This window comes from Heterodontus francisci, chromosome X (assembly GCF_036365525.1).
Source record: "Heterodontus francisci isolate sHetFra1 chromosome X, sHetFra1.hap1, whole genome shotgun sequence".
In the NCBI taxonomy this organism is placed as follows: Eukaryota; Metazoa; Chordata; class Chondrichthyes; order Heterodontiformes; family Heterodontidae; genus Heterodontus; species Heterodontus francisci.
In genome coordinates this window covers 22,792,232-22,816,242 of record NC_090421.1, presented here as the reverse complement: position 1 = coordinate 22,816,242, position 24,011 = coordinate 22,792,232, and positions in this window count along the sequence as shown.

Genomic DNA, 24,011 nt, shown 5'->3' with positions numbered 1-24,011 from the left:
TAAATTGTGGCAGGATATACATTTTGGGGGGATGTAAATAGAAACAAATAGGCAGGTTTGACAGCTTTCCGAAAGCAGATTCAATATTAACTTTCAAAAGACTATTGGATCAAAATTTCAACTAATAGCGAAGATACCAGCATAGAAAGAGAAGTGTGTGAGAGAGAGATGTCGCAACGTTAGTGATCAAGAACTCAACACAACTTATATTGTGAGTTTTTAATTATAAATGATTGTTTGAGTTTTATTTGACCCTGTTGTTTTATTTATACATTACCTTTAATCACTCAATATAACTTTCCAAACAGGAGCAAGTTTCATGTTACAGGTGTTCACATAGTAGAAAAATAGCCATTTTACAACAGTTGCATTGAAATTATTTTATTCAGCATCTCAAGTTTACAATAAAGTAAATTCCTCAGATTTGTGGAAACTTTCAAACTCAGCAAGAGATTCCACCATCAGTAATGGCTCAGCATCTCCATCTGCTGGTGTCCCCGTCTCACTGCAGTTACCGTCCCCCTCTCACCATCGCCATCTGCTGCTGGCCCTGTCTCACTGCAGTTACTGTCCCACTCTCACCACTGGATTTAGTTCCAGTGTTTGAAACCCTTCAGCTCTTTCGAAGATTTCACTAATTTAACAATGAGATTGAGAGGGTATTTCACCGCCTTCTTCAGCTCCTGTCTGAATTTAGTCTGGGTCACAATGTAAATACATGTGTTGGTGCAGGAACTGAGAACCTGCAGCATCTTTGATGTGTGCTCTGTGATAAAGAGAGGGTCAGTGTAGGAGGAAAAGTACTGCATATCTACAATTCGACCATAAATGTTAAACACAACCCGTGTCACCCATAACAGTATAAAACTGCCGGATATACTGAAGAGTAAAATAATTGATTTCCTGCGATTCTCCATCTCTGGGTCCTTGTGATTCTCTGCATTGCTGTGGCGCCGGAATCCCCTGCGGACTTTACTGGAGAATAAAATCCGTCTGACAGTCAAAACATTGAGCAGCAAAATCAGAAAGACAGGGACACAAGGGGTTAAAATGTAATTAAACAATTCAAATGCTCCCCAGATGGGGCAAGTATAGAAGCTCGGTTTGTAAAGACAATCCATGGGAACATTATCAATAATGTAATATTCTTCATATGTAAAGTACCAGGGGAGAGACTCTAAACAGCCCAGCACACTCACTGTTCCGACAATCACAGCCGCCGTTTTCTCGCTGCAATATTTTGTTTTCAGCTTCTCACAACAAATGGCCACAAATCGATCAAAGGTGAAAGTGACTGTGAGCCAGACAGAAACAACTGTGGATGCAGAAAACAGAATGGTAATGAGAGAACACACAGGAGTAATTCTCAGGAATGAATATGGGAAATAAATTAAAACAATCCAGCTCAATATGGGTTCAGTGATAACGACCAGTAGATCAGCGACTGCCATTCCCACCAGGTAGACAGTGATACATTTGGAGAGACCGCACTTTCCTCGGGACAGGATCACAATCGCCACCAAGTTAACTGGAAGAGAGAGAAAAGGAAGCAGAGAAATTACTGATCAGACCTGGAGACAAAGCAGCAGTTTGACAGGACCTGGGCTGAAATTTCCAGCTTTGTAGCTGCATCGAGCAGTGAAAAATGATTCATTGATCTGGGCAGTGCTTTGACACAGTGAAATGTTTGAAAACACAATTATTAATAATGAATTCGGAAATTGATACAGAAAGTGAATAAAGTCAGCACCGGATCTACTGGAAGTACTGAGTGAGGATGCAGTGCCAGTGGGGGAATGAGAAGGGGTTTTACAGAGATGGAATCCAATGTGTTAATAGGGAATTTGTCTCCAGACTGTTGTTTGGGAAGGTTTGGGGGCAGTGGGATGTGTAGCTGGTTTGTTGCTCTGGGTTCAGGGAACCGACAGGACAGTTATCAAGTGGGAAAAGGCTGAAAACTGCAGCACTGAGTGTGATTATCAGCCATGATCGAGAATGGCAGAGTAGGCTAGAACGGCTGAATGGCCTCGTCCTGCTCCTATGTTCCTGCATTCCTATCAGGTTGGAAGAGGCAGGTGGAAGTGCAGCCAGTGAGTGACATTAAGAGGGAGAGAATGAAAAGGACATGTTGGAGCAGGAGGGGAGACTGGAGCTGATGGTTTGGGAAAGTGCATAAACTGAAGCAATGGATGAGGAGACTGAGGATTCAATACAGTGAGAGGAGAGGCTGAGATTCACAGGGAGAGAATGCAGCAGAGTGTTAGAGGAAATCCAATCTTTAGATTTGTTGGAGAATTTTGCTGAGATTTGCTAATTGTTACGTAACTTTGTAGAAACAGCAAAACTGGGTACGGCTGGTAGCTAATCTGACCTGCGGTCATAGAATGTAGACAGAGCAGCTAACCACAATCAACAGTTACAAGGTAGAGACAGAGATCGTGGCGGATGTGGGGAAGTGGGCAAAGAATATTCTGCTGAACCTACTGCTTTGCAGATTGCTTTTGCAACCCAGACAGACGTTAGCAATGGGCGGATGTTGTGTTTGGTGTGTGCATGACTTGCAGCCTTATGCGAAGCTGACCTCGGACTATGCATGGCGTATAGTCATGAAGGCAGTCTTGTGGCTGTCTTGTGGTTTATACTTGATTGTGAAACTGTTAGCTCTGCCTCTATTATACTATATAAGTCCACGGCGATCTGTAGCTTCTTCGAGTAGCACTGGACCGCCTTTAGGAAAGGTGTGCGCCCCATGATATCATGCAACAAAGTGTTTATTCTCAACGTCTGAGTCCGGAGAATTTATTTAACAATTGGGCATAAACTGGATTTCTCGAACAGTTTGGCATAGTCGGCAGGATCCCTGGGTTCACGGGATCCAAAAGAACCTAGTGAACAACTAATCGACAGGATCAGGTTCAAGTCAACTTTTCTGCGACCCTAATTTCTCAATCACCCAGCCTGAGCCGGAATTAAGAGGGCGACTGGGCCCCACCTGAAGGCCAGGAACAACTGGGAGAGGGGGACTAGAGGGGTCAAGGAAGAATTGGCTGAAATCTGATCAGATATCCAGTAAAATAATTTGATTTGGTGTAGTAGTAGCACCAAATTCCGCGAATTTGGTGATCCCAATTTGAGTTTGCACGAGCTGTTCCTCCACCGGGTGGAGGAAAGAGGCTGTGGGACAAAGGAGTTAGGACAACCGTCTGGGACGGTAAGCAACTAGGGCAATAACTAATTAATACAAATTGACCCGACAGGAACGTGATCGTTGCTCCTGAGTTCACGAGTTGATCTGGCCCTAGAGAAAGAGGCTCTGTGAGACGGAAGGAGGATGAAAGACCGTTGGCCTGAGAGACAGGTGTGAGCCGGACTCAACCGTCCAGGTGACCTTGAGAATTTAAATTTAGCAGCGCCTGTTCGTATCCTTGTGTCTATTCGTTTTGTTGTGTCTTGTTTGTTTTCCTTTGTTTTAATGCCACTTGATTCATAGAAAGGAACTCGTAAAATTAGAAGGTTTTGCGAAAGTAGAAGGAGTAGAAGGAAGAATGGACTCAAAGGCTTCCAAGAGGGAAGGGTCGCCCCCGGGGACAAGTAAACCATGTCCTCTGGAGAAAGGCGGCCCACGTCCGTTTGCCCCATCGAAGGAGACGCAAAAGTGCCACGGTAAATATGTGTTTTAAAGATAGGTATGTTTTAGAGTAAAAACAAGTTACGGTGTCTTTGATTCGACTGTGAGAATGTCGGAAGCTTCCGCAAATGAATCGAATATCTGAAATGTACAGCTTGTGTTCTGTACAGCTTGTGTTCTGTAGAACTGCCTATCGTTAACTCTTTGTTGTCTGGCTTTAATGTTGAAAATTGAATTCCATTAATAAGTCTGAATTGAATTAATACTGTTAAGGTTAATTGACCTGTTAAGTTGAAGAAGCATGTCGAGTTTTGGGGAAGTCTTCAGTTCCGGACACAAGACTTGTTCATATAACATCGGCAGTTTTGATATTTAAATATTATTACAGTGAATTGGAATTGGAATCATCTTTGTTATAGAAATTTTTGGATTAGGAACGTCTTACAAAAGATACTAAAAGTTTGGAAACAATTGGAGTTTAATCTAAAATGCTATCTTTCCTGATGGAGATGCTTTCCTTTAAAGTTGAAAATGTTACACATGATTTTGTTGTTTTCCAACCCTAAGGATACCAAAAGGATCGAAAAAGTTTAAAATGGACAGTAGTTCTTTTCGATCAGAAAAGAAAGGTTTTGTAAAGTGACGAAGCTGGGAATGTTTTGCTCAGCCCCCTTGGAGACAAACAAATAGCTTAACCCAGTTGCAGCTTTTTGCATTGCTGAGAAACAAATTTATACATATTGGACATTGTTAAATGTTACATTTCTAAATTGACAGATATAAGTGGACAAGTTAACCCATTGGGCTCAGGGGCAGAGCCACAATTGATTCTTTTCAGCAGGTGACGGCAGGTTCCAAGGCCATATGAGAACTGATGCCAAAACAAGAGATCCAGCAACTTTAAGAATTTAAAAAACTTAATTGCAGATATTAAACATCATAGCATCTTTATTAATGAGACAAAGTGCTTGAGAAGGAAAGGTTGTTGCAAACACTTCTGTCCTTAACGTACAAAAAGAACAACCAAGTCTGGGCATAAGAAATTGGAATCAATAAACAACATTTAATTGATGTGAGTGGTTATTTAAAGCACTAAAAGGGAAATTTATCTGATATTTAAGAGGATGATCAAAGTTTTAGAAAATAACAAATCAGTGGTTTACAGTGCTGGACATTAGCAATGGGTTCTGGTCCATACAGTTGGTACAAGAGTGTCCATATAAATTTGCGTTTACGTTCAAGGGACAACAGTACATCTGGACGTGTCTCTCCCAGGGATTTTATAATAATCCATCGATATTCCACCTTCCTTCGGAAGGTCAGAGTGAAAGTTAGACTGAAAATGGCACCGATAATGACGGAAAAGGTTTTATATTTGGGAATAGTAATAACACAGGGAAAGCATGAGACAGAGCAAAAGTGAGTGCAGACAATCCTCGAACTCCCTTAGCGCAAGATATTAAAGCTCTAAGATAAAAAAGGACAGTTCCTATTTCAGGTTGTGAGATTAAACAGACAAGAAGCACCAACCCCCACGGTTAACCCCACATTCTAATTACTAACGAGTAAGGTTACGACCCAACAGCCACAAGTGACTGGTCTCCCTTGCCCGGCCTTGACTACAGGACCAGAAAATGGACTTGCGATAATAAAAACTAATAAAATTGTGTATGATAATATAAAGCTTGAGTTGGCACCGGTAATATTGAATATCTCAGATATCCAGCTACCTGACTGGTGCCCTGAGAAGACCCGAGAGTTGTACAAGGTATTAATGTAACAATTGTTGAGACAGGAATTTGGTAATGAGAAAATGATAAGGGGAAAAGATTACATGAAATACAATGATATTTTACCCTATGTTATGGAAATTTGGAAAAGAGGTAATTGGAACAATATTGACCATTGTCTAAGTGTAGTCTGGAAAACCAGGTGATCATATGTCCTCATCCTATCGATAAATTGGCAGAATCAAAATGTGGATTTAATGCCACTGTAAATTGCACCAGGGAAACTAGGAAAGCATTGTCAGGACTAACCCATGTGGCCTATATGGGAAAGGGGAGATATTGCTTACCCACCACAGCGAAGTAGTACCAGTATGGACAGAAACGGACTTGTCCGATGATCGACAGTACATTTTGGTTCAACCCACAAATACCAACCCGAGTAGGGAAGATGCAGTTGGTAGAAATACGTGAACAAAAGACAGAAACGATAACTGTGACAGAAAGTATTAAGGAGGATTGGACAGATTACCTCCGGGACTATGAATATACTATTCAGCTATTGCCCACACGCTTGGGTAAATAGAGATAGCAGCTGGAAGCCATTGCAATCTGGAACAACAGTCGAAGATGCTACAAGATGAGATTGACGAGATAAATGATTCTACCTGGCACGAGAACTTATGGAACTGGGGGTCAGACGTGCAGATACACCCCTGGTTTAGAATTATCTCCCATGTCCTGACAGTGGTTTTGGGTATCATGGTGTTAGATGTGACAGACTTAATTTGGCAACTTAAGAAATTAATTAGGCGATGCAAGAGGATGTATGAACACAGGTTGGACAGCTACCCAAAAAGCAATTAGTGTTTGAACTTGCTCTGTAAAAGGAGGGACAATTGAGATATAAGCAGGCAATGTATTGAGTGCGACCCCTCTGGGTGTTGAAGGCTATTTCTCGACAAATAGAGACCATTAAAGGCAGCTAGGTGGGATCAAGGGAAGGATTCTTAAAAGGGTTGCAGAAGTGTCAAGAGGGGACTGTGAGAACAGAATTTTAAGAACAGAATTTTATGGGGACATTTAAGATGACATTAATCAATCATATATTGCCAGCTTGGCTCTGCGGCTGGTACAGCGCGATGGCAGAAAAGACGATTACTTTAAGCCCCTACCTCTCCCCTCTACATACGATGATGTTGTGTTATCATGGTATGATAAAAGGAGGGATTGTTGGAGAATTTTGCTGAGATTTGCTAATTGTTACGTAACTTTGGAGAAACAGCAAAACTGGGTACGGCTGGTAGCGAATCTGACCTGCGGTCATAGAATGTAGACAGAGCAGCTAACCACAATCAACAGTTACAAGGTAGAGACAGAGATCGTGGTGGATGTGGGGAAGTGGGCAAAGAATATTCTGCTGATCCTACTGCTTTGCAGATTGCTTTTGCAACCCGGGCCGACGTCAGCAATGGGCGGATGTTTTGTCTGGAGTGTGCATGACTTGCAGCCTTATGCGAAGCTGACCTCGGACTATGCATGGCGTATAGTCACGTAGGCAGTCTTGTGGTTGTCTTGTGGTTTATACTTGTAATTTGAAACTGTTAGCTCTGCCTCTGTTATACTATATAAGTCCACGGCGATCTGTAGCTCCTTGGAGCAGCAATGGACCGCCTTTAGGAAAGGTGTGCGCCCCATGATATCATGCAATAAAGTGTTTATTCTCAACGTCTGAGTCCGGAGAATTTATTTAACAATTGGGCATAAACTGGATTTCTCCAACAAGATCCCAGTAATACAACTCAATTCATACATTCAAACAAAAATTCCTGTGGTTATTGGTGTTGGAGAACAGTTCATTGTTTATACAATATAGTCAATAATTTTAGTTTGTACAGGCTATTAAATATAAATTTAAATATATTTCTGATATCATCCTCGCTCTTTATTGAATTCAGCAGGCACAGAGATTTTAAAGTGCAGTATTTAAATAATGAATTACCACCTTTGAAGAACTGATTCTATTCAGTTATTTCAGTCACTAAGTAAGGAATAGGAACTTTCTGCAAAACAAAATGAGGACCTGACAGAAATCAACACAGAGGATCAAGTCCAACAGGAAAATGAACACAATCTGACAACAAACAACTTCAACTCCCAGTTTCTCTCACTAATCTTTGCAGACATTCCAGCACTTTATGATAGTGAATTATTTACACTGCTGCTTCTTTCTCTTTCTCTTTACTTCTGCTTTTCTTTTTCCCTCGGTTTCGTTCTCCCTGCTCCTTTGCTCCTTCCCTATCTCTCTGGAGTACTCACACCCTGTACATTGTTACTTAATGCTGCTTTTCACATATGATTTATTCCTCCCAATCTGCGTCTGTGCTCTGTTCACCAGCCCCAGTTTCAATGATTCTATTCTCAGAGACAGTTTGTTCAATGGTGAAACCTCTGTGAATAATTTAATGTATCTACAGAACACTCATGTCTCCACCTGTTCACCTACACTCTTCACTTCATCTACAATGCATGGAATAAACAGGATCGAAAGCTACTTCCAGACAAACCTCACAATCATTGAAATTCCTTCTCCTGGAATTATAAAGTAATCTGTTAGAATGTCGAATAATTTAGTTAATAAAACAGCAACATCAGCGCTGCAGCTGATATTCTACAGATAAATGGAAAGACTCCTGATTCCAACTGACAGAGTGAAAACCAGTAAAACATCACATCAATACTTTCTATTTTACAATGTAGTCCAGTGACTGTGAAGGTCCACCGTGAAGCAGAGAAGGAGAAGTGAAAGTGTCAGCCGCAAACTCAGTTCAGTAGCCAGACCTCTGAAGCAGCGTCAGACACACACTGAATAAAATAATATTTTATGACAGTGATAATCAATAAATACATTGAAATCCCAGTTAAACTGAGCCATGTTATTGAGGAGGGAGGACATTGTTCTGTCCCCTTGTAAAACTGAGACCGTGAGATGTCTCATTATCAATCGCTAATAAAAAAATTGTAAAAATATTCCAGGACCGGTTAGATCCACATCATGAAAATGTTAAAAACTCCTGATGGTCTGATTATTGATCCTAACTGAAACATCTCATTCCAATACATTGATTACACCGAATAATCCAGGAAGAATGCCAGTTACTTAAAACAATGCCATTAAATACATAATGCAGTTCCTACAAGACTGAAAGAGTAGACAATGAGGAGATTCCATCAGTAAATTGCTGAAAAAGAACAGGCGGCTGTGTAACACACACAGAGGGAAATAATACCGAGTACAGCAGCACAGTTAACATCGATTTACACCATTAACAGCTGAGATACTGCTTCCCAGGAACTCAAATTGCTGCAAGTACCGGATAGTAAATGTCTTCCATCTGATACATTACTGGATATCCCATTTCTGTCAGAAGTAGATTCTTCTGTTAGCCTTCTGTTAGCAGGCACTCTGAGCTGATGCATTCCTATGGGTCCTGAGTTATACAGGGGATAAGTCTCCACTGACACGGTTATGCCCCTGATCATTGCTATTAGTGACACTCACCTGTACAAACACATTAAATCAGCAGCTTTGACTCTGATGTAAATAATGTGGTGGATAAAACACAATCAATTGAATGTCAATGACATTTTCTGAGTAAGACCTCTCTCGGTAACAAACCAGAAATCTGTACTCATAGTGGATGGATGGCAATTATGAGAGGCGTCATTTACATTTTCCATATTATTGCATTCACCTTGTTCACTCCTGGCATTTCTATTGTAAATGTAACTGATTTTTTCTGCAGTGGACACTGAATCCAGGGACAAAAGCAATCCCGTTTCACTCTGTTCCTGCCTTTTCCCAGTTAAAATGTGAACTTTGAGTCTCTGATTCGAGACCATGTTCAGGGTTAAAGCCCAGAAACTACTGTGATTGAAATTACGGGACAGACACTGCACTCATCCATTTGGGAGGCAGTTAGGCAGTGATAATATCACTGGTCACGTAATCCAGAGGCCCAACCTGATGGCCTGGGGACAGGGGTTCAAATCCCACCACGGCAACTATATAAAACAGAGGGAGCTCCCTTTCTATGTATGAAGTAGAGGGAGCTTCGCCTCTATGTAAAAAGTGGAGGGGGCGCCCTCTCTATGTATAAAGTGGAGGGAGCCCCCTCTTTAATTATAACGTGGAAGGAGCACCCTCTCTATTTATAAAGTTGGGGGCGATGAAGGAAAGAGGAGAAGAGGGAAACGAAAACAAATGGGGAATTGGAGAGGGAGGGACAAAGTGGAAGACAGTGAGAAACAGAAGAGATTGCGAAATAACACCTTGACGGAACCCCAGTAACAATCCCCATTGTCTTCCCAGTCCGGTATTTGGGGTTTAATGTGAGGGTTTTAGGGTTGAGTGTTAGATGAGTGTTTGATATGTCAAACTGCATTGACATTCCCAACAAAAGCAAGAGTGAAAGACTCAAAATTAACCAAACAAATGGCTCAAAGCATTGCTGTCCATGTACAGATGGACGGAGAGAAGGGGGGAGAGAGACACAGACAGAGTGGCACAGAGACAGAGGGAGAGAGAGAGACATGCCTAAAATGATGGAGAAAAAAAGGATAAACAGAGACAGAAGGAGATAGACAGAAAGGGAGGCAGGTAGATGCAGAGGGAGACAGACAGGGAGAAAGCGAGGGAGACAGATACAGAGGGAGAGAGACAGATGCAGAGGAAGAAAGGGACAGAGAGACAGAGGGAGAGAGAGAGACAATCAGAGGGAGAAACAGAGACAGAGGGCGAGACAGACAGAGAGAGAGAGAGGGAGGGCGAGATTATAGGAAAAACTTTATATCTAATAATGTTGAAAAAAGATAGAATTAAAAAGTAAAACTGGCTGTGTGCAAGAACTAATTTTGAAAGGAAAGATCAGGGGTATAATGTGAGTGTTCTGGGGGCAAGTGTTGGATCAGTGATTGATATTTTCAAACTGAAGTGACATTTAATATTATTGAAAAAGATATTATTAAACACTGACAAACTTCAGAAGCAGGGGAAATGGGATACAGTGTGTGAGGGGACCTTGACAGAACCTCAGTAACAATCCCCATTATCTGCACAGTCCTGTATTGGGGACTTAGTGTGAGAGTTTACGGGTCGAGTGTTGATCAGTGTTTGATATTTTCAAACTGCAGTGACGTTCCCAGCATGGGCAGGATTTACAGGTTCAAAATTAACAAAGAAATGGGAAAAAACATTTCTGTCCAAGGAGAGAGAGATGGTGTTAGAGATAGAATCATGGAAAGAGGCAGAGAAAGAGGGAGAGGGCGAGGGAGAGCGAGAGAGAGAGAAAGATGGGAAGAAACAGGCATGAGAGGGAAAGAGAGAGAGAGGATGAGACAAGTTGTAACAATCATTAACAATCCTCATTATCTGCCCAGTCCTGTTTTTGGAGGTTAGTGTGAGTGTTTTAGGGGTGAATGTTGGATCAGTGCTTCATATTTTCAAACTGCAGTGACATTCCCAACAAGGCTGTCAAAGTATATAAGAGCAGGGAGGTTATGCTGGAACTGTATAACTCATTGCTTAAGCACCAAAATGAGACCTCCCAGAGCAGGTACAGTGTGAGTTTAAATACAGAGTATAGCAGTGACTTTAGAGAAGGAGGGAGAGACGGGCAGAAAGAGTGAGGAGATACGGGGAGGCAGACAGATTGCAGGAGAAACTTTACATCTAACCACGTGAAAAAATAAATAGTTAAAAATTTAAATGGACTGCGCACTGAAAATACCGTCCGCACACAACAACTAAAGTCACACACCATCCTAACTTGAAACTATATCGCCGTTCCTTCACTGTTACTGGGTCAAAATCCTGGAACTCCCTTCCTGACAACACTGTGGGTGTACCTACCCCACATGGACTGCAGCGGTTTAAGAAGGCGGCTCAACACCACCTTCTCAAGGGCCATTAGGAATGGGCAATAAATGCTGGCCTGGCCAGTAACGCACACATCCAACAAATAAATAAAGAAAATAAAAAGTTGACACCGAGTCACTTCATGAGATATTCGACGAGACGAACAAAACATTGGTCAGAGAGGTTGGTTTGAGGCAGCGTTTTCAAGGACGAAAGAGAGTAGTGTGACGGAGAGGTTTAGGAAAGGAATTCCAGAGTTAGGGCCTTGGCAGCCTAAAGGCACGGCCACCAATGATGGGCCGATTCAAATTGGGGATGCTGATGAGGCCAGAATTAGACGATCACAGATATTGGTGGATTGTGGAGCTGAAGGAGATTGCAGAGATAGGGAGGGGTCATTTGTGGAAGACAGTTCCAAACTTCTACCACCCTTTGTATGTAGAAGTGTTTCTAACTTTCATCTTTGAAAGGGCTTTCGATTAATTTTTGATTTTTAGACAGTCCCCCCCGTCCGAGACTGTCCCCATCGAATACTCACAGGGCAGGGACGCACGGGGTTCGATACAGAGTAAAGATCCATCTCTCAATGCCATACTCGCTGTTCCTCTGTCTCTTTCTCCTCATCTCTCACGGCCTGCGACAACCTTTCTCTGCCTCTCTTTCTCCGTCTTCCCATCCTGAGAGCAAGAGGGAGAGATTGAGATAATGTGCAGAGGGCGATAGAGAGAGAAAAGTGAGAGATATACTTGGAAAGTGAGTAACAGAGAGAAGAAATAGGGTTTCAGAGAGACGAAGAGAGAGATAGTGATGGAGAGAGATTACCAGCAAGAGAGTTTACCAGAGATTACCCCCCTCTCAGTCCCTATCACTCCTTTCCAATTTGTTATCATCTCCATCTATTTTTCTCCCTCTACCCCGATGTTTCACACTCCATGCCTCTCGCTCGTATGTCTGTGTATACTGCAGTGAAGGATTACATCAAATTATTATGTTTTACATTTGCTCTTTCAATCTAACTGAACAATCTTTCAGACTGTGAACAGAGGGGCCTTTGAGAGACTGTACACTAATTCCTGAGGGTAACAGGACAGGTGGATAAGGGGGTTAAGAAGGCTTACGGAATACATTCCTTTATTGGTGGATGTAGAGAATATAAGAGCAGGGAGGTTATGCTGGTAATTTATAAAAGACGAGTTAGACCACAGCTAGAGTACTGTGTACAGGTCTGGTTACCACATTACAGGAAGGATGTGATCACACTAGAGAGGGTACAGAGGAGATTTACAGAGGATGTTGTCAGGAATGGAGAATTTTAACGATGAGTTCAGATTGGATAGAAAGGAATTGTTTTCTTTGGAACAGAGAAGGTTGAAGGGAAGATTTAATTGAGTTGTATAAAATAATGACGGGCCGAGCTAGAGTGGATAGGAAGGACCCATTTCCCTTAACAGAGGGGTCAATAACCATGGTCATAGATTTCCAGATTTCCACACCAATATCATGAGGGTGTGATGGCTTCCATGGTGGAATACCTTGCTGGATGTTTACAATGGAGCGTTTTCCTTCCTAATCATCAAAACTGGCCGCCTGGGCCCCAACTTCAACCACATTTTTCCCACTTTACCAATATTTCACTCTACATACCTATCTTTCTCTGTTTGCATACACAGCAGTGAAGGATTATATCAAATGAATATTTCTTACATTCTCCCTTTCAATCCACACCAACAATCTCTCTCCCTCCAACCTTGTCCCTCTCGACAGCCCCCTCTCTGCCTGCATATCTAAGCCTCTCTCCCTCTCTCTCCCTCTTAGTGTCAGAGATAGCAGGAGGGAGAGACAGACAGTGGAAGACAGAGACAGACACAGAGAACAACCCCAGCTTCTCCAATCTATCCACGTAACTGAAGTCCCACATCCCTGGAACCAGGCTTGTGATTTTTTTCCGCACCCTCTCTAAAGCCCCCACATTCTTCCTAAAGTATGGTGCCCAGTATTGGACAATGCTCCAGTTCAAGGCAAACCATCGTTTTACAAAGGTCATATTTTCCTTCCTTTTGTATTCAATGTCTCTATTTATAATCTCAGGACCCCTTATGCCGTTTAACCACTTTCTGAACCTGCCCTGCCACCTTCTGTGATTGGTGCACAAATACTCCCCAGGTGTCTCCGTTCCTGCACCTCCTTTAGAATTGTATCCTTTACTTTATCACGTCTCTCCTCCTTTTTACTAACCGTGGAGGCGGAAGATGCGGCCATGGATCTTAATGAATGCATGGCAACTGTCTTCACAAAAGACTGGACGACACAGACATTGTGGTCAATGTAGAGGGGTTTGAATTATTGAAAGGGATAACAGTGAGAGGGGAAATATTCAGGGGTTTAGCTTCCTTGAAAGCTGATAATTCACCAGGCTCAGACTGTTTAGAGGTGCAAGGGTGGAAATAGCAGAGGCCGTGACCATCGTTTTCCAATCCTCTCTGGTTATAGTCGTGCTGCCAGAGGACTGGAGCACTGCGTATGTTGTACCGTTGATTAACAAGGGTGAAAGTAATAGACTGAGTAATTACAGGCCACCCAGCCTAATCACAGTGGAGGGAGAATTATTGGGCACAAGGGAATGAAAGATTCCTTTCTAGTACTGTGTGTCTCAGTGTCTCCATGTCTGTGTCTCTGTTACAATTTGAGCACCACCCTCACATTGGTGAGGAGTCGGTCTCTGGAATAAATGTCCCAGTGTTGTGGTGACATAAAATGGCCACCGAGAACCAGCCTAAAATGGCTGACTAATGTTTACGGATTTCCACAGATGTTTGAGAGAGGAGAGAGAGAGCGACAGACAGACAGAAAGACCGACAAAGAAAGAGACACAGAACAAGACACAGAAAGTGATAGCAAGATATTTGTCATTGGACAGAGGAAGAGAAGGAGGCCATTTGGCCCCTCAACCCTCATCTGTCATTCAATGCACTCATGGCTGATGTGTGATCTTACTCCATGTACCTATCTTTGCCCCTTAATACCTCTGGTTAACAAAAATCTATCAAACTCAGATTTAAAAACTAACAAGTGTCTCAACATCAATTGCCGTGTGTCGAAGAGAGTTACAAACTGATACCACACCTGGTGTGTTGAAGTGCTTCTTCATTTCAATCCTGAATGGTTTTTAGACTGCGTTTAGATTTTTAGACTATGCCCCCAAGTTCCTGACTCCGCAGCCAGTTGGAATTGTTACTCTCTGTCCACCAGTTCAGTTTCCCTTATTATCTTGGAACCATTCATCAAAACACCCCATAACCTTCTAAATTCCATGAAGGCTCCACAGCAGGAGGGGAGAATGGAGCAGATGGTTTGGGAAAGTGGATAAAATGAAGCAATAGTTGAGGAGACTGAGGATTCAATCGAGTGAGAGGAGAGGCTGAGATTCTCAGGGAGAGACTGCAGCAGGGTGTCAGAGGAAATCTAATCTATAGATCCCAGTAATACAACTCAATTAATATATTCAAACAATAATCCCTGCGGTTATTGGTGTTGGAAAACAGTTCATTGTTTCTACAATATGGTCAGTATATTTAGTTTGTACAGGCAGTTAAATATAAATTTAAATATATTTCTGATATCAGCCTCGCTCTTTATTGAATTCAGCAGTCACAGAGTTTTTAAAGTGCAGTATTAAAATAATGAATTACCATCAGTGTAGAACTGATTCTATTCTGTTACTTCAGTCACTAAGTAAGGAATAGGATCTTTCTGCAAAACAAAGTGAGGACCTGACAGAAATCAACACAGAGTATCAAGTCCAACGGGAAAATTAACACAATCTGACAACAGACAACTTCACTTCACAGTTTCTCTCACTCATTTTTCAGGACATTCCTGCACTTCATGACCGTGAATTATTTACACTGCTGATTCTTCCTCTTTCTCTTTACTTCTGCTTTTCTTTTTCCATCGGTTTCGTTCTCCCTGCTCCTTTTCTCCTTCCCTATCTCTCTGGAGCACTCACACCCTGGAAATTGTTACATAATGCTGCTTTTGACATATGATTTATTCCTAACATTCTGTGTCTGTGTTCTGTTCACCAGCCATAGCTTCAATGATTCTATTCTCAGAGTCAGTTTGTTCAATGCTGAAATTTCTGTGAATAATTTATTGTGTCTACAGAACACGCAAGTCTTCACCTGTTCACCTATACTCTTCACTTCATCTACAATACATGGAATAAACAGGATCGAAAGCTTCTTCCAGCCAAACCTCACAATTATTGAAATTCCTTCTCCTGGAATTATAAAGCAATCTGTTAGAATGTGGGAGTGTTTGATGAATAAAACAGCAAAATCAGCGCTGCAGCTGATAATCTACAGATAAATGGAAAGACTCTTGATTCCAACTGATAGAGTGAAAACCAGTAAAACATCACATCAATACTTTCTATTTCACAATGTAGTCTAGTGACAGTGAAGGCTCCACTGTGAAGCAGAGAAGGAGATGTGAAAGTGTCAGCAGCAAACCCAGTTCAGTAGCCAGACTTCTGAATCAGCTTCAAACACACACATAATGAAATACTATTTGATAACAGTGATAACCAATAAATACATTGAAATCCCAGTTAAACTGATGCATGTTATTGAGGAGAGAGGACTTTGTTCTGTCCCCTTGTAACAATGAGACTGTGAGATGTCCCATTATCAATCACTGAAAACCAACAGTCATCAAAATATTCCGGGACCGGGTTAGATCCACTTCATCAAATTGTTAAAAGCTCCTGATGATGTGATTCTTGATCCTCAATGATTCGATATACACAGAACGATCAGTAACAATGCCAATTTCTTAAAACAATAGTACTCAAGACATAATACACCTTCTGCAAGACTAAAAGAGTAGACGAGGAGATTCCATCAGTAAGTTGCTGGAAAAGAACAGGTGGCTGTCTAACACACACCGTGAGAAATAATACCGAGTACAGCAGCACAGTTAACATCGATTTACACCATTAACAGCTGAGATACTGGCTTACCAGCAACTCCAATTGCTGCAATTACCGGATAGTAAATGTCTTCAATCTGATAAATAACAGGATATTCCATTTCTGTCAGAAGCAGGAACTTCTATTAGCCTGGAATCCACAGCTCCAGTAGACACTCTGAGCTGATCGATTCCAATGGGTCCTGATTTATACCAGGGATAAGTCTCCACTGACACAGTTATACCCCTGATCATTGCTATTAGTGACACTCTCCTGAACAAACACATTACATCAGCAGCTTTGACTCTGATGAAAATAATGTGGTGGATAAAACACAATCATTTCAATGTCAATGACATTTTCTGAGTAAGACCTCTCTCGGAATAAACCAGAAATCTGTACTCATACTGGACGGATGCTTCAATTATGAGAGACATCATTTGCATTTTCCATATTATTGTATTGACCTTGTTCACTCCTGGTGTTTCTATTGTAAATGTAACTGATCTGTCTGCAGTAAACACTGAATCCAGGGACGAAAGCAATCCCGTTTCACTCTGTTCCTGCCTTTTCCCAGTTAAAATGTAAACTTTGAGGATCTGATTCAGGAACATGTTCAGGGTTACAGCCCAGAAACTACTGTGGGTGATATTGGTGGACAGACTCTTTACACATCCATTAGGGAGGCAGTCGCATAGTGATAATATCACTGGTCAAGTAATCCAGAGGCCCAACCTGATGGGCTGGGGACAGTGGTTCAAAGCCGACCATGGCAGCTGTTTAAATAGAGGCAGCTCCCCCTCAATGTATAAACGGGACGGAGCTCCCTCTCGATGTATAAATTGGAAAGAGCTCCCTATCTTTGTATTAAGTGGAGGGAGCTGACTCTCTATGCATGAAGTGGAAGGAGCTCCCGCTCTATGTTTTAACTGGATGGAGTGCCCTCTCTATGTTTTAACTGGATGGAGCTCCCTCTCTATGTATCAAGTGGAGGGAGCTCCGTCTCTATGCATAAAGTGGAGGGAGAACCCTCTCTATGTATAACGTGGAGGGAGAATCCTCTCTATGCATAAAGTGGATGGAGCTCCCTCTCTATGCATAAAGTGGAAGGAGAACCCTCTCTATGTATAAAGTGGAGGGAGAACCCTCTCTATGTATAAAGTGGAGGGAGAACCCTCTCTATGCATAAAGAGGACGGAGCTCACTCTCTCTGCATAAAGTGGAGGGAGAACCCTCTCTATGTACAAAGTGGATGGAGCTGCCGCCCTATGTATAAAGTGGACGGAGCTCCCTCTCGATGTATAAAGTGGACGGAGCTCCCTCTCGATGTATAAAGTGGACGGAGCTCCCTCTCTATGAATAAAGTAGAGAGAGCTCCCACTCTATGTACATACTGGAGGGAGCACCCTCCACTTTATACCTAGAGGGGAAGCTCTCTTCACTTTCAACATAGAGAGGGAGCTCCGTCCACTTTATTCATAGAGAGGGAGCTCCCTCCACTTTGTACGTAGAGGGGGAGCTCTCTTCACTTTAAACATAGAGAGGGAGCTCCATCCACTTTATACATAGAGAGGGAGCTCCCTCTCTATGTATAAAGTGGAGGGAGCGTCCTCTCTCCGTATAAAGTAGATGGAGCTCCCTCTCTACGTATAAAGTGGAGGGCGCTCCCTCTCTACGTATAAAGTGGAGGGAGCTCCCTCTATACATATGAAGTGGAGGGAGCTCCCTCTCAGTGCATAGAGTGGGGGGAGCTCCCTCTCTGTGCCTAGAGTTGGGGGAGCTCCCTCTCTGTGCCTTGAGTGGGCGGAGCTCCCTCTCTGTGCCTAGAGTGGGGGGAGCACCCTCTCTATGTCTGAAGTGGAGGGAACTCCCTCTCTACTTATAAAGTAAGGGAGCTCCCTCTCTGCATATAAAGTGGAGGGAGCTCCCTGTCTATGTATAAAGTGGAGGTTGCCCCCTCTCTACGTATAAAGTGGAGAGAGCTCCCTCTCTACGTATAAAGTGGAGGGAGCTCCCTTTCTACGTAGAAAGTGGAGGGCGATTAAGGACTAAGGAGAGAGGGAAATGTAAACAAATGGAGAGAGGGACTAAATGAAAGACAGTGAGCGACAGAAGAGACAGTGAAATGAGAGCTTGACAGAATCCCAGTAACAATCGCCAGTGTCTGACCAGTCCGGTGTTGGAGATTTACTGCAACTGTTTTAGGGCTGAGTGTGGCTCAGTGTTTGATATTTTCAGACTGCAGTGACATTCCCAATAAGGGCAAGAGTTACAGATTCAAAACTAACCACGGAATGGCTCGAAGCATTGCTGTCCAGAGAGATGGAGGGGGAGACGGAGGGAGTCAGACACAGACATAGTGGGACAGAGACATTGGGGGGGAGAGAGAGTGAGTTAGAGGGAGAAAGGCAAAGAGAGAGACAGATACAGAGGGAGAGAGACAAACATAGAGAAGGAGAGAGAAAGACAGAGGGTGAAATTAGAGACTGAAGGGGACACAGACAGAGAGTGTGTGACAGGGTGAGATTATAGGAGAAACTTTAGATTTAACAATGTTAGAAAAAAGATAAACTTAAAAACTAAAACTGGTTGTGCGCAAGAACTAAATCTGAAAGGAAACATTGGGGGTTTAGTGAGAGTGTTTGGGAGGCAACTGTTGGATCAGTGTTTCATATTTTCAAACTGCAGGGACATTTATTGTTGTTGACAATATATTATCAAAAATTGACAAACTTTAGAAGCAGGGGAAAAGGGAGACAGGGTGTGAGGGGACCTCGACAGAACCTCAGTAACAATCCCCATTATCTTCACAATCCTGCATTGGGGGTTTAGTGTGAGAGTTTCGGGGGTGAGTAGTGATCAGTGTTTGATATTTTCAAACTGCAGTGACGTTCTCAGCAAGGACAAGATTTACAGGTTCAAAATTAGCCAAGAAATTTATTCAAACATTTCTGTCCAAGGAGAGAGAGTGGGAGAGATGTGTGAGACAGGTACAGGCACAGTCATGGACTGAGGCAGTGATAGAGGGAGAAGGAGATAGAGGGAGAGAGAGAGCGATGGAGACAGACGGCACAGTGGAGCAGTGGTTAGCATTGCAGCCTCACAGCTCCAGCGACCCGGGTTCAATTCTGGGTACTGCCTGTGTGGAGATTGCAAGTTCTCCCTGTGTCTGCGTGGGTTTTCTCCGGTTGCTCCGGTTTCCTCCTACAAGCCAAAAGACTTGCAGGTTGGTAGGTAAAATTGGCCATTATAAATTGCCCCTAGTATAGGTATGTGGTAGGGAAATATAGGGACAGGTGGGGATGTGGTAGGAATATGGGATTAGTGTAGGATTAGTATCAATGGGTGTTTGATGGTCGGCAATCTCAGTGGGCTGAAGGGCCTGTTTCAGTGCTGTATCTCTAAAAAAAATAGACAGACTAAAGAGGCAGAGACAGATAGAGGATGAGACAAGATGTAACAATAGGTAACAATCCTCATTATCTGCCCAGTCCATTATTGGGAGTTTAGTGTGAGTCTTTTATGGGTGAGTGTTGGATCAGTGTTTGATATTTTCTAACTGCAGTGACCTTCCCAACAAGGCAAGTATAGAATAGAAGAGCAGGAAGGTTATGCTAGAACTGTATAACCCATTGGTTAGACCACAACTTGAGTACTGTGTGCAGTTCTGGTCATCTCATGACAGAAAGGATGCAATTGCACTAGAGAGGGTACATAGGAGATTTTCGAGGATGTTGCCAGAACTGGAGAAATGCAGCTGTGAGGAAAGCTTGTACAGGCTGGGGCTGCTCTCTCTGGAACAGAGAAGGCTGCGGGGAGATCTGATTGAAATGTGAGGGGCTTGGAGGTGAATGGTCTATTCACCTTCGCAGACAGCTCAGTGACGAAGGGGCATAGAATTAAAGTGATTGGTAGAAATATTGGAGGGGAGATGAGGAAAATGTTTTTCAACCAGAAGGTGGTGAGGGTCTGAAACACACCGCCTGAAAGGGAAGATGAGGCGGAAAACCTCAACTCATTCAAAAGGAGTCTGGATATGCACCTCAAGTGCCGTAATCGACAGGGCTACGGACCAAATGGTGGCAGGTGGGATTAGAATAGGTGAATCGTTTTTCGGCTGGCACAGACACGATGGGCCAAGTGGCCTCTTTATTTGCCTGAAATTTTCTGTGATTCTAAAGGAAAGAGTTACTGGTTCAAAATTAACCAAGAAATGTCTGAAAGCATTGCTGTCCTGGGAGAGAGAGAAGAAGGGAGAGATGAAGAGAGAGACAGAGAAGGAGGGAGAGACAGAAATCGGGGAGATAGAGACAGGGGAGACAGAGGGGAGGGAAAGACATACAGAGAGGGAGTGGCAGAGATAGAGAGGGACCAGATGAGTGATAGAGAGGGAGGGACAGAGATGAGAGAGAAAGTCAGACAGAGGGACAGATGGAGATGGAGATACAGAGTGAGAGAGAGAATGATTGGGAGAGACATTGAGTGGGGGAGGCAGGGATTGAGGGAGAAACAGAAAGATATAACAGAGATGTTTGATGAGGGCAATGGTGTTGATGTGGTGTACATGAACTTCCAAAAGGCGTTTGATACAGTGACACACAACAGACGTGTGAGAAAACTTGTAGCTCATAGAATAAATGGGACGGTAGTAACATGAATATGGATTGGCTGAGTGACAGGAAATAAAGAATAATGGCTAATGGATGCTTTTCAGTCTGGGGGAAGATATGTAGTGGAGTTCTCCAGGGGTCTGTGTCGGGACCCTTGCTTTTCCTGACATAGACCTTGGTGTAGAGGGAAGAATTTCGAAGTTTACCAAGAAACTTGGAAGCATTGTGAACTGTAAGGAGGACAGTGACGAACTTCAAAAGGACATAGACAAGTTGGTGGAATGGGCAGACAGGTGGCAGATGACGATCAATGCAGAGAAATGTGAAGTGATTCATTTTGGTAGGAAGAACATGGAGAGACAATATAGAAGAAAGGGAACAATTCCAAAGGTAGTACAGGAGCAGAGGGACCTGGGTGTATATGTGCATAAGTCATGGAAGGTGGCAGGACAGGTTGAGAGAGAAGTTAATAAAGCATACAGTATCCTGGTCTTTATTAATAGGGGCACAGAGTGCGAGAGCAAGGAGGTTATATTGAATTTGTATAAGACACCAGTTCGTCCTCCACTGGAGTATTGCGTCCATTTCTGGGTGCCACACTTTAGGAAAGACGTGAGGGCATTGGAGAGAGTACAGAAGAGATTCTCGAGAATGATTCCAGGGATGAGGAATTTCAGTTTTGACAATAGATTGGAGAAGTTAGAATTGTTTTCCTTGGAGAAGAGAACGCTGAGAGGTGACTCGATCGTGGTATCAAAACTCATGAGGGGTCTGGACAGAGTAGATCGAGAGACACTCTTGCCACTTGTGAAAGGAGCGAGAATCAGAGGACACAGATTGAAAATATTTGCTAAGAGAAGTAAAAGTGACATGAGGAAAAACGTTTTCATGCAGTGAGTGGTTAATGTCTGGAATGTGCTGCCTGAGAACGTGGTGGAGGCAGGATCAATTGAAGCATTCAATTGGGAATGAGACTGTTATACGAAAAGGAAGAATGCGCAGGATTATGGGGACAAGGCGGGGAATGAAACTGAGAGAATTGCACTCTCGGAAAACCAGTGCAAACATGATGGGACGAACGGCCTCCTTCTGCACTGTAACAATTCTGAGACAGGCAGAGAAAGAGAGACAGAGAGAGGCAGAGAGAGAGGCAGAGAGAGAGAGTTTGTCAGAGAGACAGAGACAGAAAGGGAGAGACAGAGGGAGGGAGACCCTACGGCAAAGAGAGAGAAGAAGCAGAGAGAGGGAGAGACAGAAAGACCGAGGATGACAGAGGGACAGAGACATAGAGAGAGAGAGAGATTGACAGAGAGGGAGAGAGAGAAGAGAGCTAGTGGGAGGGGTGGAAGGTGTGAGAGAGAAAGAGACATTGTTATGGATTGAGACAGAATAGGAGGGAGATCGAGAGGGAGAGAATGTGAGAGAGAGAGGGAGAAAGAGGCACAGAGACAGACAGAGAGAAGGAGAGGCAGTGAAAGGGAGAGAGAAAGAGAAAGAGAGAAACTCACTGTGGAGTTACAATAATAAGAGACTGAATCAGTGACTCTCCCAGTGGAGATATTACAATGACAGACTCACTCAGTGACTCTCCCTTTGGAGAAACTATAATAACAGACCCACTCAGTGACTCTCCCTGTGGAGATACTATAATAACAGACCCACTCAGTGACTCTCCCTGTGGAGATACTATAATAACAGACCCACTCAGTGACTCTCCCTGTGGAGATACTATAATAACAGATCCATTCAGTGACTCTCCCTGTGGAGATATGATAATAACAGACCCACTCAGTGACTCTCCCTGTGGAGATACCATAATAACAGACCCACTCAGTGACCCTCCCTGTGGAGATACTATAATAACAGACCCATTCAGTGACTCTCCCTGTGGAGATACGATAATAACAGACTCACTCAGTGCTCTCCTTGTGGAGAAACTCTATCAGGACACACACGCAATGACTCACACCGCGGAGATATTATAACAACAGAGCCACTCAATGTCTCTCACTTTAGAGTTAATATAATAACAGACCAAATCAGGAATTCGGCCTGCAGAAATATTTTAATAACAGACACACACAGTCACTCTTCCTGTGGAAATACTAAAATAACAACCCCCCTCAGTGACACTCCTGTGAAGACACTCAAATAACAGATCTCCTCAGTGACTCTCCCTGTGGTGATACTATAATAACAGATCCACTCAGTGACTCTCCCTGTGGAAATACTGTCATAACAGACCCACTCAGTGACTCTCCCTGTGGAGATACTGTTATAACAGACCCACTCAGTGACTCTCCCTTTGGAGATACGATAACAACAGACCCACTAAGTGAATATCACTGAGGAAATACTATAATGACAGACCCATTGAGTATCTCTCTCTGAGGAGGTACGAGAATAACAGAACAACTCAGTGATACTCGCTGTGGAGATACAATAATAACAGAGCCTCTCAGTGAATCTCCCTGAGTAGATACTAGAATAACAGATCCAGTCAGTGACTCCCCCTGTGGAAATACTCTAATGACAGACGCACTCTGTGACAGTCCCAGTGGATATACCATAATACCAGACCAATCAGTGACTCTCCCTGTAGAGTTACGATAATAACAGACCCACTCAATGACTCTCCCAGTGGAGATACTAGAATAACAGACCCACTCAGTGACTCTCCCAGAGGAGATACTATCATCTCAATGCCGCTCAGTGACTCTCCCTGTGGAGATACTATAATTACAGACCAACTGAATGACTCTCCCAGTGGAGATACTATAAAAACAGACCCACTCAGTGAATCTCCCTGTGGTGATACTCGAGTAATAGAACGACTCAGTGGCTCCCCACGTGGATATACTATAATAACAGACATACTCAGTCACTCTCCCTGTGGAGATACTGTAATAGCAGACGCTCTCAATGACTCTCCCTGTGGAGGTACTGTAATAGCAGACGCTCTCAATGACTCTCCCTGTGGAGGTACCATAATAACAGACATACTCAGTCACTCTCCCTGTGGAGATACCATAATAACAGACATACTCAGTGACTCTCCCGATGGAGAAAGCATCACAGACACATGCAGGCACTTGCCCTGTGGAGATTCTATAGAAACAGACCACTCAGCCACTCTCCCTGTGGAGATACTGCAATAACA